Genomic DNA, 18,977 nt, shown 5'->3' with positions numbered 1-18,977 from the left:
ACGGTGTTTCACACACCAGGTGGAAGTTACAGGCTCCCCTGCCTTGCTCAGCAAAGCATGCAGCTTTAGGGGGTGAGGTCCCTGCAGAGAGCAGTGGAGAGGAGCTCTGTGCCCATGTGCAGGGACTTAGATCCCAGCAGCCCAGCTGTTGTATTGCCTTCTGAGGCCCCTGCCCCAATTTAGCAGAGAAGATTACAGGCTGGCAGCTGTCAATTATCCAAGCCAGATCGACTCCCGGTGGCATTCCACATCTGGAAAAGCCTTCCCTGGGAATCAGTACAGGAGCTTCTGTGCATTCTCACCTCTACTATTATCTTCAAAGCTACCTAGAGAATATTATCTTCCAAGGGCAAAGATTTAAGAGAAGTTGAAAATGCACAGAGTAGTTAGTAATAGTTGTTTTTAAAAATTCTCTTTAGCCAATGATGGGACCCAAAGAGATACTATTTTCTAAATGGCACAAAATGTGAAAGCCAAAAAATCAAAGAAAGAAAATGGCAGATACACTATCAAACAATCTATAGTTCCTCCTGTTATCTAAAATGGATGACATTTTTTTTGCATCAGCCACATCTACTGATATGTCCCCAATCCAGGAATTTTGATAGAGATAGAATGAAAGAGAGAGAGAGAGAAGGAAGGCAGGCAGGCAGAAAGGCAGGCAGGCAGGCAGGCTAGGGTTGTGGCTCAGTGGTAGAATGCTTCTCTGGAATGTGTGAGGCACTGGATTTGATCCTCAGCACCACGTAAAAATTAAAAAAAAAAATAAAGGTATTGTGCCCATCTATAACTAAAAAAAAAAAAAAATAGAAAAGAAAGACCAAATGCTGAATATTCTTTCTGATATGCAGATGCTAACACCCAATAAGTGGGGTGGGTGGATAGATGTTCACTAGATGAGACAAAGGGGAATGGAATGGAGGGAAACGGGGATGGGGAAACGGGGATGGGAATAAGAAGGTCAGTAGAATGAATCAGACATAACTTTCCTGTGTTCTTTCTTTCTTTCTTTTTTTTTTTTTTTACATTTTTTTAGTTGTAGATAAACACAATACCTTTATTTATTTTATGTGGTGCTGAGGATCGAACCCAGTGCCTCACACATGCAAGGCAAGTGCTCCACCACTGAGCCAAGACCCCAGCCCTTTCCTGTGTTCTTATATGAATACATGACCAGTGTAACTCCACATCATGTACAACCACAAGAATGGGAAGTTATATTGCATGTATGTATGATATGTCAAAATACACTTTACTGTCATGTATATCTAAAAAGAATAAATAAAGAAGGAAGGAAGGGAGGGAGGGAGGGAGGGAGGGAGGAAGGAAGAAAGGAAGGAAGGAAGGAAGGAAATACTCAAAAGGACTTCTGTCCCATATCATGCATAGAAAAAGTACAGGGAAGGAAAGGCTCAAAATATCCAGGCTTCTCCATGTAAAAGAACCTTCCATAACACAAATCAATACCTCAGGCTGCCTCCCTGTTTATCCCCACTATGTGGGAACTTTGCTAGAAAATCAGATCACAGTTAACAGCAAGAAACTGATTTGGCTGTCCTGCTTCAAGGAGAGTCATCCAAATTAGATATCGGCCAAAACATGGCTCGGGTGAGCCTGGCACACGTACATGGAAAGCTCTGGAATCAGTCTTTGCCCAGTATTCTTGGCAGAACTCTGGCATGAAGAAGGTCCCATTCAACAGTTCATCTGGCAACAATACCAGATTCCCAGAACAGGGATATGATGACAACCCAAACCATGGAAACCAGAGAAAATGTCAAAGGCCACCAGTGCCACTTTCTGGGTTCTAGACCTTGTTCCCACTGACATCTTCCCTGTAGGGAAGTAGCTGCCTTTTGAATATCTTGATAAGCTACTGAGAAACTTACACTCAGTGACCAACATGCACAAAGCCCTAGGTTTAGGGTGGTGTACTCTCCAGTATGGCTGCCAAAAGGAACACAGGAAAGGTCACCAGGCTCTTCCTGACCCAGATCATAGGGTTAAAAATGTCCTAAGTGCTCCTAGAGTAGAGGAGTGAGAGGCAGTTCAAAAAACGTCAACCGGAAAAAAAGGGATTTGATCCATATTGATCTTTCCTTTAAAAGATGGGTTGACCTCAAACAAAAAATGACCTTAGCTTCTCACCTTAAACAAAGAAAAGGGCTCAACTTGCAGTTAGTCTGCTCATGTCTAAAAAATGCTCTCAGAGAATTCAGCCCGGTTTTCAAGATGTCTCTTCTGGAGAGATGGAGGCTTTGGGGAAAGAGTTTCTTCCCCCATTGTTTGCTGTGGGTGTGGTCAGCAGTATGGACAGGAAGGAATGGCAAGAAGGGAAAGATGGGCAGTGCCCAGAACCATGCTGAAGATGTGCTATAATGTAAAGAATTGGGGTGTGAACCTGAGCTCAATATACTGCTTTACACTCTGGCTGGGTGACTCTGGATAAATCATAGTTCCCTCCAAAACTCAGCTCCCCCAACATAATGCCTACCATGGTTGGTCACTTGTTAAGTAATGCATTTAAAACTTGAAACAATATTTTGCACACAAATGGTCAATAACTGCTAGATCCCATCCAACTGTCTTCATACCATCTTGCTGCATATTAAAATAACAGTCACCAAGACTAAAAGGTCACAGATTTTTCCAGAAAATGCATCATTTCAAAAACTCATGTTATGTTGGTCCATCTGACAGACAATGTGGTCACTTTGTTATTTAGTAAATATATTCTTATTGGCAGTTAGAGTCATCTCCTGTTTAGTATCTTAAAAGGATGATCATGTCGTCTAAATTAGCTGCAAAGAATAAATTGTGCATAAGCAAAAATTGAAAAGAGCTGCAATGTCCAAGGGGTTTGGGCTTAGAAATATTAGAAATCTAGATTTTATCAGATCTATAAACAAGACAATTTTAAAAAGCAGTCTTAATATAAAATAGCAGCTTCCAGTAACTTCAAGTTTATTTTCTTCAGAAGTTGATGAGTTCAGTTTGCCTTATTCTTAGAAGCCTTGTCAAAATTCTCTACAAGATCTGGAACTTCATGATCATCATCCCTCTAGTAGCAATTGGTGCTTTTCCATCCACAAATTGTTTGGGCAAAGATTTAGCCAGTCTCCTTCAATTAGTCAGACAGTCTGCACCAAGTTGGTTCAAGATGCTGGGTAGCATTTCTGTCAGTTGCTCTGTCTCAGCATGACCTGTAATGGTGAAAGTGTTTGTTGCCAGAGATGCCTGAATTTTAGGGTTGTTAAAGAGGATCACTGTTCCTTGGTTTGTAAACATATTCACCTCTTCAGTACCAGAGATATTGTTTACCTCTAACTTCTTTAAGGAGAATTGAAGTTTTTTATCATCTCCTATAGCTGTCCTATGAACCACCTTCTTCTTTCTGTGAGTAGTTCCTTTCCCACCAATGTGCACTTGTGCCTGCAGTTTGGTGAGTTTTTCCTGATTCATAATATTTTCTTTCATCTTTTCAGAGTGGAAATGGGGCTGCGTAGGGGACAAGTGTTGGTGCTCAGGGAGTCTCAGGCAGACTAGCTGAGATTAGGCACACACACGGGGATGCAAGATGGCAACTAGGGGAGATCATGTATTTTTTTTTTTTAAAGAGAGACAGTGGGGGGGGGGGGGAGAGAGAGAGAGAGAGAGAGAGAGAGAGAGAGAGAGAATTTTTTTTAATATTTATTTTTTTTAGTTTTCGGCGGACACAACATCTTTGTTTGTATGTGGTGCTGAGGATCGAACCCGGGCCGCACGCATGCCAGGTGAGCGTGCTACCGCTTGAGCCACATCCCCAGCCTGAGATCACATATTCTTTAGAAAGGTTTTTGTGGGAGGGGGTGACAGAATAGAAAGGAGGGAGAAGGGAGAAGGGAAAAGGGAAAAGGGAGAAGTTAGGGAAGAAAGAAATATTCATTGAGTCTCCCTTTTCTGGACTAGACCTTATGGTGCATGCTTTGCAGGTAAGATGCAACAGTATCCTAGGAATCTTCCTGCAGGCCTGCTGTAGGTGTATAGGGGTTTGTTTCATAGAAGACACATGCATCTGGGCAGTCATTTGGGCAATAGTTATGCAGCAGGAAGAATATCTAATAATTACTTGTGCTGCTGTCAAGAGTTTACCATTCAAAACTGGCTTCAGGCTAGGTGGTGGTGGTACATGCCTATAATCCCAGTGGCTCAGGAGGCTGAGGCAGGAGGATGACAACTTAGTAAGGACCTAAGCTACTTAGAGTGACCCTGTCTCCAAATTTAAAAAAAGGGCTGGGGATATGGCTCAGTGATCAAGCGCTCCTGAGTTCAATCCCTCGTACCAAAAAACAAAAAAAGCACACAGCCCTCGTGAGCTGACTCAGACTCAAAGCCTTTTGCTTTCTGTTATACTCACCCATCAAAGCAGAACGCTCCTTGCACTTAGCCCAGTTGGCGCCAAGATTCTTTATTCTCTCTGAGGTTTCTATGGAATCAGTGTTTCTGTTGGAGGAGTCCCATGCTTACTGCAAGGTCACAGTCTGCTAGACTTCAGGGAGGCTTGGACTTACAGCCAGGGAGTTAATATGCAGAAATGAGCTCAGGAGAAACCAAAGCTTTAAGAGGTTTCAAGATAGTGGGTTTGGCTGGACTGAATCTGCAAGAGCAAGTGAAAGTTGTGCCCTCTTCTTAGCTATTGGGTCTTGAAGCCAATGAGTATTCACAGTAGAGAAGCCCAGAGGGAAACCAGGAGTGCCCTGAAGAGGTGGGAAGACATAATCAGGAGGCAATGTGGAGACTTCGGAAAACTTGAAGCTGAGTAAATGGTGCTTTTAGAATCAAAAAAAAAAAAAAAGTTGAAGGAATAAGGGCAGTGGACTGGACAGGTGCATTAGCCAGAATGCGGAGAAGGCGGGTCCCTAACCTCCTGTTCCTGCCGACTCCAAGGCATGTTCATCCATCAACTTGGGGCCAACTTTTCTGAACATTCCACAGCAGCTGCTGTTCACGCTCCTGATTCCACTGCGATTTGAGGAAACTGGTTAGTTCTCATTCCCTTTCCCAGCGGATGGATTGCTTTGCAAAGAAATACCAGAACTTTTAAAAGGCCAGTTATTTATTCCACCTAAATTGATTTGCTTTTTCTTTCTTTTTTGCTCCTAACAATTGTTTAATTTAAAAAATTCTATATTCATTTTAAATTGCAGTAAAATACACACCACCCAAATTTTACCATCTGACCCATTTTTTAAAAAAATATTTTTTAATTATACATGGACACAATATCTTTATTTTTGTTTTATTTTATTTTATGTGGTGCTGAGGATCAAGCCCAGGGCCTCACATGTGCAAGGCAAGTACTCTACCGCTGAGCCACAACCCCAGCCCCCATCTTAACCATTCTTAAATATGCAGTTCAGCAACACCAAGCACATTCACATTGTTATGTCGTCATGTCCTGCCATGGATCTCAATGATATATATATATACTCTATGCCCACTGAAATCTACCTTCTTTTTAGTACATAAGATACCCTTTCTTGACAAAAATATAGGAAATAATTAGGTAAAGAAGAAAGTGGTTAGGGAGTTGAATGAGGTCAACACAAAGAAAGCAATTGTATTTAATCTACTCTATCACTTCAGAAAACCCAGATTTTTGTCATTTAAATTGATAGTCTGATATAATTTAACTCCCTTTAAGGCAGTATAGCTTAAGCTTGGAAAGTAAAGAGAAACAAGTTGAAAATACTAGCTACAGGGGTCATTTTTGTGACTGACACAAAGCAGGGTTAATTCTTTCTTTGAAAGCTTTTAAAAAACAACCATATGTATTTGGCATAGGAAATATTCTATACAGCCCTTCCCCCGAGAATCTTATCAAACTAATACTCTTTCATATGGAAGATATCTTTGTGCAGTTGGATAGAATCTTAATGGCTCTCAAGTCCTGCCTTCGTATTAGCATCACTTATGTAGCTTTTAACAAATGACATGCTTGGACCCCGTAGTCAGGATTGTGAATCACTGGTCTGGGGTCAAGGCCTGGTCATCAGTATTTTTTTAGACTTCTCCTGAAAAGCCCCATGTGTAGCCAGAGAGGTATACTACAGTTTCACTAAGTAATGTGGGCTGAAAATAGATTTTAAGGAATGGCATGACTATGTGGTAGATCTTAAGCTTTGGTTTTCATATATATATATATATATATATATATATATATATATATATTTGTTCTAATTAGTTATACATGGCAGTAGAATGCATTTCGACACTGTATACAAATGAAGCACAACTCTTCATTTCTCTGGTTGTACATGATGCAGAGTCACACCATTTGTGCAATCATATACATACATAAGAATAATATCCATCTCATTCCACCATCTTTCTCACCCCCATACTCCCTCCCTTCCCCTCACTCCCCTCTGCCTAATCCAAAGTTCCTCCATTCTTCCCTTGGCTTCCCCCATTATGGATCAGCATCCATGTATCAGAGAAAACATTTGACCTTAACCTTTGGTTTTTCTTAATTCAGAGACCACTTTGAGATTCTGATAAGGCTGTGGATCATCTCCTAGAAATACTTGTGTGCTCACACATGGTCACAAAATCTACAGTTTATTGCAGGGGCCAAGTACCACTAGAAGTCCACCCTTGTGTGTTGGGCAACAGCCAAGGAGGGAACCTGAAGGATAGCAGCAAAGATGGGTTATCAGGGAAGATTCCACAGAAGTAGCATAGAGGAGGAAGCAGCTGTGAAGATTAACTACAAAGAGGTATCTATGTCAGAGAGGTCTCAGAGGAGTGGTGGGTACAGAGGCCGGAGTGCTGCAGGCTGAGTTGTAGATGTGGGGTTTTAGACATGATGAGGACAAGCATGAACAGCTGCGGGGCCTCCCTCCCTGGATCTCATCCTCCCCCTTCCCTTGTGTACCTGTGTGTCTCTTTCCCTATTTTTGCCCCAGGCAATCCTCCTCATTGACCTCCAAACTCCAACACTGAATGCCATCTCTCTCTGACTCATCTTCATGCAGCTGCTTCCTTCTCCATAGTTTTATATATGGTTCCCATCATGGCTTTTGCAAACGTCCTAATCCTACTCCTCCTCCCTTGCGGAAAAACATCTTGAATTCCATAGCACTTTCCCTGTGACTCTTTTCTGGTTTACCATCTTCTATTACTGTCACATGAGGGCCTGCCAGAGTTCTTTAGGGCAGATTGCATTTTCCAATAATGGCCATAGCAATATTTCCCATTCCATATGTCCTTTTTCAATGGATACTGATACTCCTCCAGTAGAAGCAGGGTCTAGGTAGCCTCTCCTTGAATTTGGGAAGATTTCTGACTTATGTGAATTGAAGGAAGATGGCAAAAGAAACAATGGACCATCATTGATAGAAAAAGACCAAGTTGAAAAAGGCAACATAGCTTCCATCTGGTTTTGTGGAATTTCTGTGTTTGAGCTATGAGCTGATCTGACTGGCAGGCTACCAGGCTTCCATGTTGTGGGGAAGCCCGGGGTCAGTGAGTAGACATTATCAGATGATTCCAGATGAGCTTTCACAGCTTCCTAGCTGAGATCCTGGACACTAATGAATTAAAAATTTAAAAAAAAAATGTACCCTGTGCACTCTTCCAGAATTTCTGACCCATAGAACCCATGAACCTAAAAAGGTTTTGTTTTATTGCCACTGAATTTGAGGACATTTGTTTTGCACCAATGGTACCTGTTACACTTTTCTACAGGGTGGTTAGTGTCCTGAGGTAAATAGGGTCTCTATCTGATTTTCTGTGAGTAGAAGTATGCAGATATGGATACAGTGACACTGGAAATAAAGAAGCTTTCCATTTTCCCAATGAGTAAAGGAGATTAAGAAAAAAGTGTTTTGGTCAGTTTGAATACACAAATTTTTAAGGCCTAAGAGGAAACAGTTAATTGTTCACTTGCATATGATTGACACGTGCATACTCATAGTCACAATTGGATAATATATTTTGAAATACTTCCCTTTTAATATCCACACTTTATGAAGCAATTTTATCCAATTCTTGATACATCATCAATATTGTCTTAAGTCATGGCAGAGCCACTTTTTGAGTAAACTAACAGGTTCTGGAGCACACTATCTTCACAGCCTGTCTTAGATAAAACTGTCTGGAATTTTGTGTATGAGGTCACTGGGAATGTTATCCCATCCCTAACCAGGCACTTACATAACAAACACAAGACCTTCTGATTCTATTGTCTGTAGATGTATAGTCATTATCAGCTCAAAGTCACCACACTTCCTTTATTGCTTTTTTTCATGAGTTGATCTGAAAAAGTTTGTGTACAGTGACATCTAACCTGCATTTCTGTGAGGGCAGAGCCCAGGCATAATCACTAAAACACTGTGAATTTGCATCCTTTTTAAAGTCCTCCCTGACCGCTACAAGTTATTTACTTAAGGGAACTGCAGTAATATGTACTGTCCAAACATAGCATGGCTCAAAGTAAATAACTGAAGAGTAGTTCTACTTAAGACAAAAAACTACGTATAGGAAGGTAAAACCAGTCCTATGTTCTAAGGAATCTTTCTTTTTTTTTCAAGAAAAGCAATCACCATATGTTTGGATTCATACCTAGAAAATGTGTGTAAAGTGACAGTGATATTTGTGGCCCTTAGGGAGTCTGAGCTCTGAGTAGTAAGTAGGTCCTCAATGTTATAAGAGAAACAGAGCCCCGTTGGGAGGAAATCATGGTACTACAGGTGACAGAAGTGATAACTCACAATTGCTCTCAAAGAAAATATGAAAGATACTAGCAAAGACCCAAGTAGCAGAGCTTGGCCAAGTTAGGGAAAACAGTGAATACAATGCAAATATCATACCCCAGGCCTGTCTTTGAGCAAGTTACTAAACCTCTCTGAACCTCAGTTTCCTTCTCCATTCTGTAAAAGAATTGTTTGGAAAATAATTTGAGATGGCATATAAAACTGAAGAAAAAGTAAATATCCAGCTGGGCAGATAGTTTCTGAAGACATGTGATCAAGGACATCATTATGTCTGATGGGTCACATATGGGGATTGAGGGAGAGAATTATCATTGCTTTCAGTTTCTTAAGAGTTTTTCCTAGAATGGGTCATTCCCAGATGTTTGTATTAAAAAAAAAATGCTCTAATTTTCCCCATAAGAGTCCAAGAGTGTTATGAGGGATGTAGAATGCAAATGCAAAGTTGTTTATTAGTCGGGGGTTATTTCTAAATTATATTCTTTAAGAGCTGTAAATTACATTGTCAGAGGGGGACGAAAAATGGTGAGTTGAACAAAGGATCCACTGTCTCTGCTACTAGGAGACCCCACCGCACACGGCACCAAGCAAAACAGGTCTGGGGTCCAGAATTCACAGACTGGTGAATTACACAGATGAATAAAATGCTCACCTGAAAGTAAACTCCATACTCTAGAGGGCCAGGAGTAATAAGAGGAAGATACTGCAATATGATGCTAGTAAGTGGCTGAGCTTCCATAAGGAACCCAGGTTGGCAGAGCAAAACCCAGGCCTGGAAGCGGGATCCCTGGTGCTGACCCACCCAGAGATCACCTCTTCTCCAGGGTTCCTCTTCCTGCTCAATGGCCTTCACTCAGCCACCCAAAGGGCTTTCCAACAGCACAGCCCTGACGTCCCTCTCCAGATGGTTATTCAGTTCCACAAACTCAAGCGTAGAAATACTGCCAACGAGGGAATGCAAAATTAATCACACTGAACCCTGCTTTACAAAGGAAAGAATATTATCAAGTACTTCAATACTTTTATATTTCAAATACATAATGCATCTACATGCCTCAAATTCAAAACTAGATAGAAAAACATACACAGAACCGTCTTGCTTGGGCTTCTGCCTCCTGTGAGTAATCATTTTTCATTAGTTTCTATTTATATTTACATTGTTGGTCTGTTTTTCTTCTAGCTTTACTGAGTTATAACTGGCAAATAAAAATTGTGTGTATTCAAGATATACAGCGGGATGATTTGATGTGTGTATGTATACATTGTGAAATGATTGCCACACTCAGGTCAATTAAAATATCCATCGTATCTATCAACATACAATTATCGTGTGTGTGTGTGTGTGTGTGTGTCTGGAGGAAGGGATGAGGCAACTTCAGATCCACTCTTTTAGTAAACTTCAGGTATACAATATAGTATTATCAACTATAGTTACTGGAGATTCCCAGAATTTATCTTATAAATGTATCTTATAGTTTGTTCTCTTTGACCAACATTCTCTCTGCAAATAGTATTAATATAAAAAATGTGCATACATAATATATATGCCTATGTAAATATACAGTGAATATACAATGAATGCACACATTCTTCAACCATCTTTTCTTATAAAACCATAGCACTCAATATTTATTCTTCTGCACCCCTTTTTTGCCACTTTTCTATTTGCTGTAATCTCTCCATATTCATACATAGAGTTATTTCTTATACTTCTTTTTCATAGCTGCATGGTACTTCACTGTTCATCAAGGTAGTTCCATGTAGCTGGACACCTGATGTTTCCAACCTTTGGGATTATAATAATGCCAATGCAATGACCTCATACATATGTCATTTCATATTAATGCAGATAGGAAGATAGAAACAGGATTGACTTGCACTTCTATTAAATAATGTCAGATTCCCCTTTGCAGAAGCTGTGCAATTTTACATACTTATCAGTAAAACTGAGTTCTGATTTGTTTTGAAAGTTTTGCTCATTTTAATGTTTTCCATCTGTATGACTGTGTCGTTGTCACACTGTCAGAGCAGATGTATTTATAGAGGGACTGACATAAGACTGTCCTCACTACTATGAAGCATATTAAAACACCTCATTTTACAGTGTCAAATGGATAGCACAGGTTGGGAGATGAAGCCCACTTAGAAGATTTTATGGAAAAATGGGTTATAACCAGACCTTTGAGAAAACAGAGAAGCAAGCAGAGAAAAACTGCTAGGTTCCCAAACAAAAATCAACATAGAGGACACCAGGGAGGATGCGCAAATTGACTAGAGCAAAATATTGTGTTGATTCTTGAGCACAGAGCTGAGAAAGGTAGTGCAGGGCCCAACCACATAACCTTCAATTCTAGGAGAAAGTCTGTTCTTCCCCACCAAGACTCCATGACCATGGTTTGTCCAGGATAGTCCTGGTGTATCTCGGTTGCCCTAACATTCTCGTTAAATATCAAGAGACTCAGTGCAGATGATAAATCATATCATCAGTCATCCTACTTAGAAGGCCACCAAAACTGTGGACAACAGAATCAAAGAGAAAGATTAAAAGTGAAGATTAAAAGAGAAAGATCAAAAGATTAAAAGTTTCAGCACAATAAATGTGAGGACTTGAGTATACAGAATGGGTGAAGTAGGGAACTGGGGACAGAAGGCTAGGACATCACAGAGCAGGGTAGAAAGAGAGAAAGAGAAAGGAGAAAGAATGGTGGACCTGACTCTGCTCCAACTAGTTTAGAACAGGGCAATTTAACCCCACTGGAGCTTGTATTTCCTTCTTATTTGTAAAGAGAAGATGATCTGGGTACAGAAGGTTACCTTCACCTCCATTATTCTAGGATCTACAAGATTATTGCTCCCGTCCAGGTGCAGGGATACGTGGAAGAGTGAGAGGACAAAGACAAAGGGATGGTGATGAAGAATGGACAGACGGAAGGGCTGAGCATGAGGGACAAGCAGGGCAGAGGTCCCCTCTGAAATATGAAGGGGTGGAGATGGCTGGGCTGAACTGTGAGAATCCAAAAGCACAGTTGCAAACATGCCCCAAGACCACAGAGCAGGCCATGGAAGCAGTGTTTTATAGATACATATAAGAGAACACAGCTGTGTGACAAGATCAGTGGGACTACAGGAGGTATGGACCACACTTAGAGATTTCTGAGAGGGTCGGTGGTCACTCCACAAGCTGAGGTTCAGTGAGCATATGTGGGTACGAAGTCAACAAATGAACAAACCAAGATTGGGGGTCAGAGATTCAGGCAGGCACTTTGGAAAAGCAAAGTAGGTTTTTAATGACAAGGACAGCTCCAGTCTTCATCAGCAAAGTCTCCGGCGATCAACTGCTTTGACCCAGGAGATATTTCAATATCCATGCTTATATGGTTGGCTTGGATTCCAAGAAAGCACCATGTCCATTGCTTTGGATGTGCTTCTCCAAGGACAAAAGGGATTTGCAGCCAGAGCACCTTACTATTTCCAGGTCTTTGGCTGATGAAAAATCTGATCAGTAGATCTGGGTGGAGACAGACATGTGTCCCTTCTCAGACACTACAGAATTGGATCCTTGGATTGCCAGAGTATTCCTACCCTGGAGCTCACATACAAAGGCCTCAAATGGTCAATCAAAGAGCATCCGTGCCAGACATCCTGATGTAGCTACAATTTATGTTGAATAAAAAGTGGGCTCTAAAATAATTCCTTGAACAAGAGTCCAGGCAGAGCAGCTTCTGGAAGATTCGGGAGAATTAAAATATCTGCCCGCCCCCCAGCTTCCACTGAATGTGTGTGGGGTGGGAGGGATACGGAGAGATGGGATCAGAGATAATTATATCACCTACAAGTATGCCGCACAGCCTCAATTCAAAACCACATAGTGAATGTTAAAATACTGTAGTCATGTTCCAGTGGAAACAAAGATAAAATGACTTTTTCCCTCCTTAAGAGCGTTCACATGCAACCTTTTTCTTAAGAAAGAACATTTTCAATCAAAAAAGAAACATTAAAACCAAGTGGGGGGTGGGGTTGTGGCTCAGTGGTAGAGCACTTGTCAAGCATATGTGAGGCACTGGGTTCGATTCTCAGCACTGCATATAAATAAAATAAATAAAATAAAGGTCCATTGACAACTAAAAAATATTTTTTAAAAGAAAGTGGGAATGAGTCATTAAACTCTAGCATTATTAAAGTGTTCTCACACTGTCATGTGACTCTATGATTCTGAAATAGACTGAGAAGTCATCTGAGGCTTGAGGGCAGGGCTATGTCTCATCCATAAACCCCAAACATCTGACACACCCTTGGCCTAAAAATCATGTTCATGGCATGACAGTCCCTCGCTGTGCCTACCGCTGACCATCAGCCAATGGTGACCGCTCACCTTAACATCACACCAAGATGTTAACATGCAGTGAACAAAGAAGAAGAAAGAGAAAAGGCACCTGTTTCCAGCCAAATGGCTCTGTCTGAAAAATGTCCACACTGGTTGTCAGGAACTTAAATACCAAAGGAAAGGAAAAATTGGATTAGGTTACATTTGGAAAAGAGTTCCAGGAAGAGGCTTGGTAACTTCTGATTGCATTTAATGGCATTAAACTAAATCAGTTTCTAGAAAAATGGTTTCTGCATACCATAAGTTGCATTTTTAGATTCTGTCCTTCCACAAGGTACACCAGAGGAAAGGACTAGGCTGAACACGGCCTGCAAAGAAAGAAGCGATGTCAGCAAATCAGTCCAATCCCCAGGATCGCCTACCCTGAAAAGGATTTATAAAAGGCAGGGGGTTGGGGATAAATTATGGCTATTTGTTCTGTTGTATAAAAGATCCTTTCCGAACTTGAATTACCCAGCGTGCCATCCTGGCTGTCTGCAAGATCTGTTCCAACTAATTGCTCATTTCACAATCTGTAAAACACCAACTGAAACTGAAGAGAAAGACAAAAGGAAAGGAAAGGAGAAAAAGGAGAATAATATTCCCAACCAAGTTTTTATTTTTTTCTTCTGTTTGTGAAGATCACACAGCTTCTTCCTCCAATCTCACGCTGGGGAAGTTGGAACAAAGGGTTCTCAGGTTGGCAAACACTCCTTCCCCTTGCTTCATGATTATTCCTTCTTGTGTCCAAAGTTTCAGCGCAGGATGGAGGGTCGCACAGGCTAGGCCACCTAAGGCACACTGCACAGTTACCACGTGAACCCCTCCTTTACACCCTTGCTCTGCCAGGATGAGGCTGGCTGGGCTATGAGAGGAGCTTGTTGACCCTGTTTGGAACCACTCCTTGGTCTAAAGCTGAACACCTGGGACAGTGACCAAGCAAAGGGAAATGCACAAACTCTACACACGATCCACCCATGCTCCTACCCCTCCTCCTTCTCTGCCAGTCTGCATCCCTCATGGGCAGCCCACTGTCCATCCCTGGGGGCCTGCCCTGCAGGCTCTTGGGTATGTTGCCCTGAGCTCTTCACTATGTTCCTCTGATCTTTCAGTGTCTCCTTCTAGTGACCTCACCCCTCTGCAATCTGCAAGCTGTCTCGGTGGGACAACTGCACCCAGTTGCTCATAATGAATTCTGTGCTATCCACTACATTCTCTGACCAAGCTCCTTGACCAATCTTTTAGCAATCCTGCTGGAACACTAAAAACTACATTTCCCAGTCTCCTTTGCAGTGATGGGTCTAAAAATGAATGAGGCTCTGATAAGCAGACACATTCATAATTTGGAAGGAGGCATTAAGCAATAACTGTACTGGGAGATTGGTTCTTCTTACAGATCTGGCATGTGTAATTTGTCTAGGATAGCTATAGCAGAGAGTCTCATGTTCAGTCCCAAATAAAACCAATGCTGAGCCGAAGTGGTGATGTCGAGGGAGTTATTGATGGATATAGTCCTAGTTCTTTAAGGTCCCTAATATCCTGTAATAGATCTTTTCTGTTTAAACTTGTCAGAGTAGATTCTGTTGTCTCCAACTAACAATGCCAATCAAAATAACTTCTTGTCCTTATACCTCCATTCATTTCCCTTAATACAGAGAGCTTGATGAAGAAGCTTCAGATACAAGTACCAAAGCTCACTTGAGAACTGGCAAATCTTAGTTAGTTTGAATATGCTTTATGATAGCATAAGGTCAAGTTGTCTCAATCATTTGTTTACCTAATTAACAAGGGTCGGTTAAAGTACATTGTACTAAGCACAGAGACTGCTATGGTGATCATATCAGACATACATCCTGCCTACATGCAGCTGACCATTTAGCAGAAAAGGAATAGCTACATTTATTTAGTGTATACTAGTACCAAACACCACACAGTCAGCCACATCAGTAGGTTCCACAACCATGGATTCAATCAACAACTGAGTGAAAATATTAGTGGGGAAAAGGCATCCAAACTGAACATATAGGACTTTTTTCTTGACATTATTGTCTGAACAACTCAGTATAATAAGTATTGACAGAGCAAATAATTATATTAGATATATTAAGTCATCTAATAATGACTTGAAGCATTCAGGAGGATATGCATTAGGTATATGCAAATACTATGCCATTTTATATAAAAGATATCTATAGTTTTGATGTCTACAGGGATAGGAAGAATCCTAGAATCAATCCCCCATAGATAGCAAGGGGTGACCATAATTAACACTTTAATATTTAATTCATATAATTCTCAAAATAATAGGTATTATCATCCCTGTTTTACAGATGAAGGAACTAAGGCTCAGAGGGTAAGTAACTTACCCATGACCAAGTTTCTTTATCTAGTTAGGATTCGTACTGGAATTCAAACCCACACAGCTGAGTCTGGAACCTGCTTCCAATGTGAACTATAAATGCCTTGAGGCTAGGAAATGAATTAAGTGTGAGTCTTACAGTTGGAAGGCTCCTCTGTCCAATTTGCCACCTATTCCAGAATCCCTTTCGTGGTAGACACTTCTAATTAATCTACCCCAAGTCCATGATCCCCTGCTTCCTTGCAAATAGAATACTTACTTTGTTCAGAGCAGCACTGACTGGAGGTCAAAACTAAATTTCCCAGTCACCATCACGTTTTCTTGGAGAGGTCACAGTGACCTAGTTCTGGCCAATGAAAATCATGCTGAAGAATTCTGGGAGAGTTTTGCTTTCTTCATGTGGGCTGCCTCTTGCTCTTTGACCCTTCCTTTCTTCTTCCAGCTAGAAGGAGCACCTATGTGAGGCTAGAGGTAGGGCAGCCATCTTCAGGTAGCAAGGATTAAAATCACATTTAAGAATAGAATATCTGACAAAGAAGGACTCTAGGTCCCTGACAGCGTCACAGGGCTACCCTACCAGCCCTACAGAAACTTCCTGTGAATCCATATTTGATTAAGCCCCTGCAGCTGAGTTTCTATAACACAGACTAAAGTGCAATCTCACGCTGATACACTGTCCTTAACACTCTAGATGACTAAGACTACACTACATCTCCTGTGATGGGAAATGACTGCACTATGACATGCCACTTACATGGCTGTATGGTCAGGTAGAAACTAGTTTTCTTCTTCCTAAACAGAAATCCCACTGTATATGGGGTAGCACTTTAAGACATGAGAATGTAATTTTAAAAAGTAAGTAAAAAAAAAAAATCTGTATATTTCCATATACTTGTTGTAGTAGACCGTACTGTGTAACCTTCTGTGGTAAGTTTTATTATGATCAACTTGAGGACAGAAGATGGTGCACCAGTATATAACAATGCACCTCTGACAGGGAGTTGTATTAATTTCCTAGGCTGCCATGACAAGGAACCACAAATTGGTGGTCTTAGAGAAATAGAACTTTATTCTCTCACAGTTCTGGAGGCTGGAAGTCCAAAATCAATCCAGGTGTCAAGCAAGTGAATTTCCTTCTGAAGTCTCTAGGGAAGAGTTCTTGCTTGCCTCTTCTAGCATCCCTTGGTTATCAACAACTCCTGGCACTAGTTGACTTCTGGCAGCTTCATTCCAATCCCTGCCTGTATCATCACATGACCTTGTATCCTGTGTCTATATATGTCTTTCCTTTTCCTATAAGATCTGCTGTCAATGGATTTAGGGCCCACTCTAATTCAGCATGACCTCACCTTAACTAATTACATCTGCTAAGACCCAATTTCCAAATAAGACCTCATTCTGAGGCTCTGGCTGGACAGGAACCTGGTGGGGGGATGTTATTTAGCTCACCACAGAAGCAGAGCTTGTACCTAAACCTAGGTTTCTCTCCTAACTCAGAGCCTTTCTATAACTGTTTAGAGGATAGAGATAATGAGTTTATTTTATTTCTGTATTTTAGCATGTAAGATTTTTGAGATGGAATATAAAATTTAAATCATGTTCAAAAACTAATACAACAAACCTCTGTCACCCTAATTTTAATTGTTTTAATCTTTAAAATAATTGCCATGCATCCTCTTCCAGTCTTGAATTATGTGTGTGTTCATGTGTGTGTGCACATGTGTGCATGTATGAGGCTTCTGTTTCTATGATGAAGACCTTACCAGTTCCAAATTTGGCTTCACTTTCATAGTTGAAAATAAACATTCACAGTTTACATGTACTGACACATTTCTCTGCATTTGAATATTAGAACACCATGTTGGGGAGAGAGTGAACTCTGCCTATCCAAACATTACTAATATATCTGGATTGTCTTAACCCCTTCTCTCTGAGTTTCTGCATGTAAGTTACTTCCACACAGTTACCTTTAAAATACCACCTAGCATTTATTCAGTACTCACCTCATAGGTGCTTTGCAGCATCTCATTCCTACAACAATCCTTAAATAAGTGGTCTTATCTCAGGAAGGCATCTTAAGTTAAATCGTAATCCTTTTCAAAGTATTTGACACAGTAAATACATAATAAATGCCTATTGATTCATTTTAGTATTTCTATTCAATTTTGGCATCCTTACCCATAACTTGCAATTAATTAATTAATAATTATAAATTTTTAAGAAGCTCAGGCACAAAAGGAACAAATCTACCTGCTAGATGTGGTTGGTGCTATATGTATATTATTAGGCATAGACAACTAGGAAGCATTTCAAGGTTTAACAGGAAATTAGAGTTCCTAATCTAAAATAATCAATTATTTATTTATACTTTCACATTCTTTAATGACCTACACAGTAATTCTTGCGAGTCTCATGTCTTCTGAACATTCCTGAAGCAGAAACTTCTGTTTGTATTGCCTGCTTTGCCAAGACAGGCCCTCCTTACATTGGTGAAGCCCAACTAGGTTAATCTCCTATCTGTAACATTTTAGGATAAAAAGGAATTTTAATTCTCTCACAGAATTATCAAAGAACCACCTTTTGGTCATTTAAGGATTAGAAAGAAAGCACTTCTGATCCAATAAATCTCCTGTCTAATTTTGATAATGGATACATAATTTCATTTTTGTAATGCAGATAAAAGGATATTAAAAATGGGAATATATCAATAAAGGTGTTGCCGTAAAAGCTATAAGTAGCTGCTGACTCCTGATATTTTTCTTTCATCTTAGAGAATGCCATAACACTTTAACTGCTGACAGAAATCTGAGCTAACTGGAGTCTCTGGTGGTGAATAAAAGCAAATATAATTGACAAAATAATTGCAGATGAACAATAATATGACAAACCTTATGCTAAATAAGGTTAAGTTAGTTAGATTTTGGCAACACAGATATCTTCAGGAGCCCTGCACTCTCTTCACAGGGAGGAAAATTGGAGAAAAGGATCATTCTTATACATAGTTTCACAACTGAAAGTGCTACTCACTTAAAGCCACATTTCTAAATTTAAAACAACTGGAATTGATTATTAATATTTATGTCACTACCATTCCTGAGATAGCATTCCTGTTTTTCTTTCCCCTATAGGTGCAAAATAGCACCAAGTAATGTGATATCTGCATCTATTTATCTGATTGCACAATATCCCTCATAATGGAGTGGCTGGAAAGCACTTGGTTTCCTGGATGCTGCAAGACACACATGGAGGAAGAAGATACTCTCCTGACACACAACGAGGTTTTAATCAAGCAGAGAAATCATGTAAGACTTACAGCAGAAAGGCCATGGGACCAGGCTAGTGAGTGGAAAGAGAAATCATTTTTTGACTGCTGGAATCACAGACCTGCTTGAGGATGAAGTAGCACATGACATGGAACCTGAATAGGAGAGTACTAGTGAGGAGAGGCAGGCCAGGACACAGGACAGCACTGATTTCCAATCCTCGCTCATCCACTTCACAT

General features: G+C 40.5%; 1 protein-coding gene and 1 pseudogene across 1 annotated transcript in view; both read right to left on the bottom strand.

Moving 5' to 3' along the window:
* The window catches only part of Chn2 (chimerin 2), a 299,931-nt gene that overhangs the window by 226,179 nt on the left and 54,775 nt on the right, over positions 1–18,977 (bottom strand). The gene's annotated exons all lie outside the window — the stretch shown is intronic.
* LOC114096183 (transcription factor BTF3 pseudogene) lies at positions 3,124–3,477 on the bottom strand (annotated as a pseudogene).

This window comes from Marmota flaviventris, chromosome 1 (assembly GCF_047511675.1).
Source record: "Marmota flaviventris isolate mMarFla1 chromosome 1, mMarFla1.hap1, whole genome shotgun sequence".
NCBI classification, from domain to species: Eukaryota; Metazoa; Chordata; class Mammalia; order Rodentia; family Sciuridae; genus Marmota; species Marmota flaviventris.
This window is presented reverse-complemented; position numbering and strand designations above follow the sequence as displayed.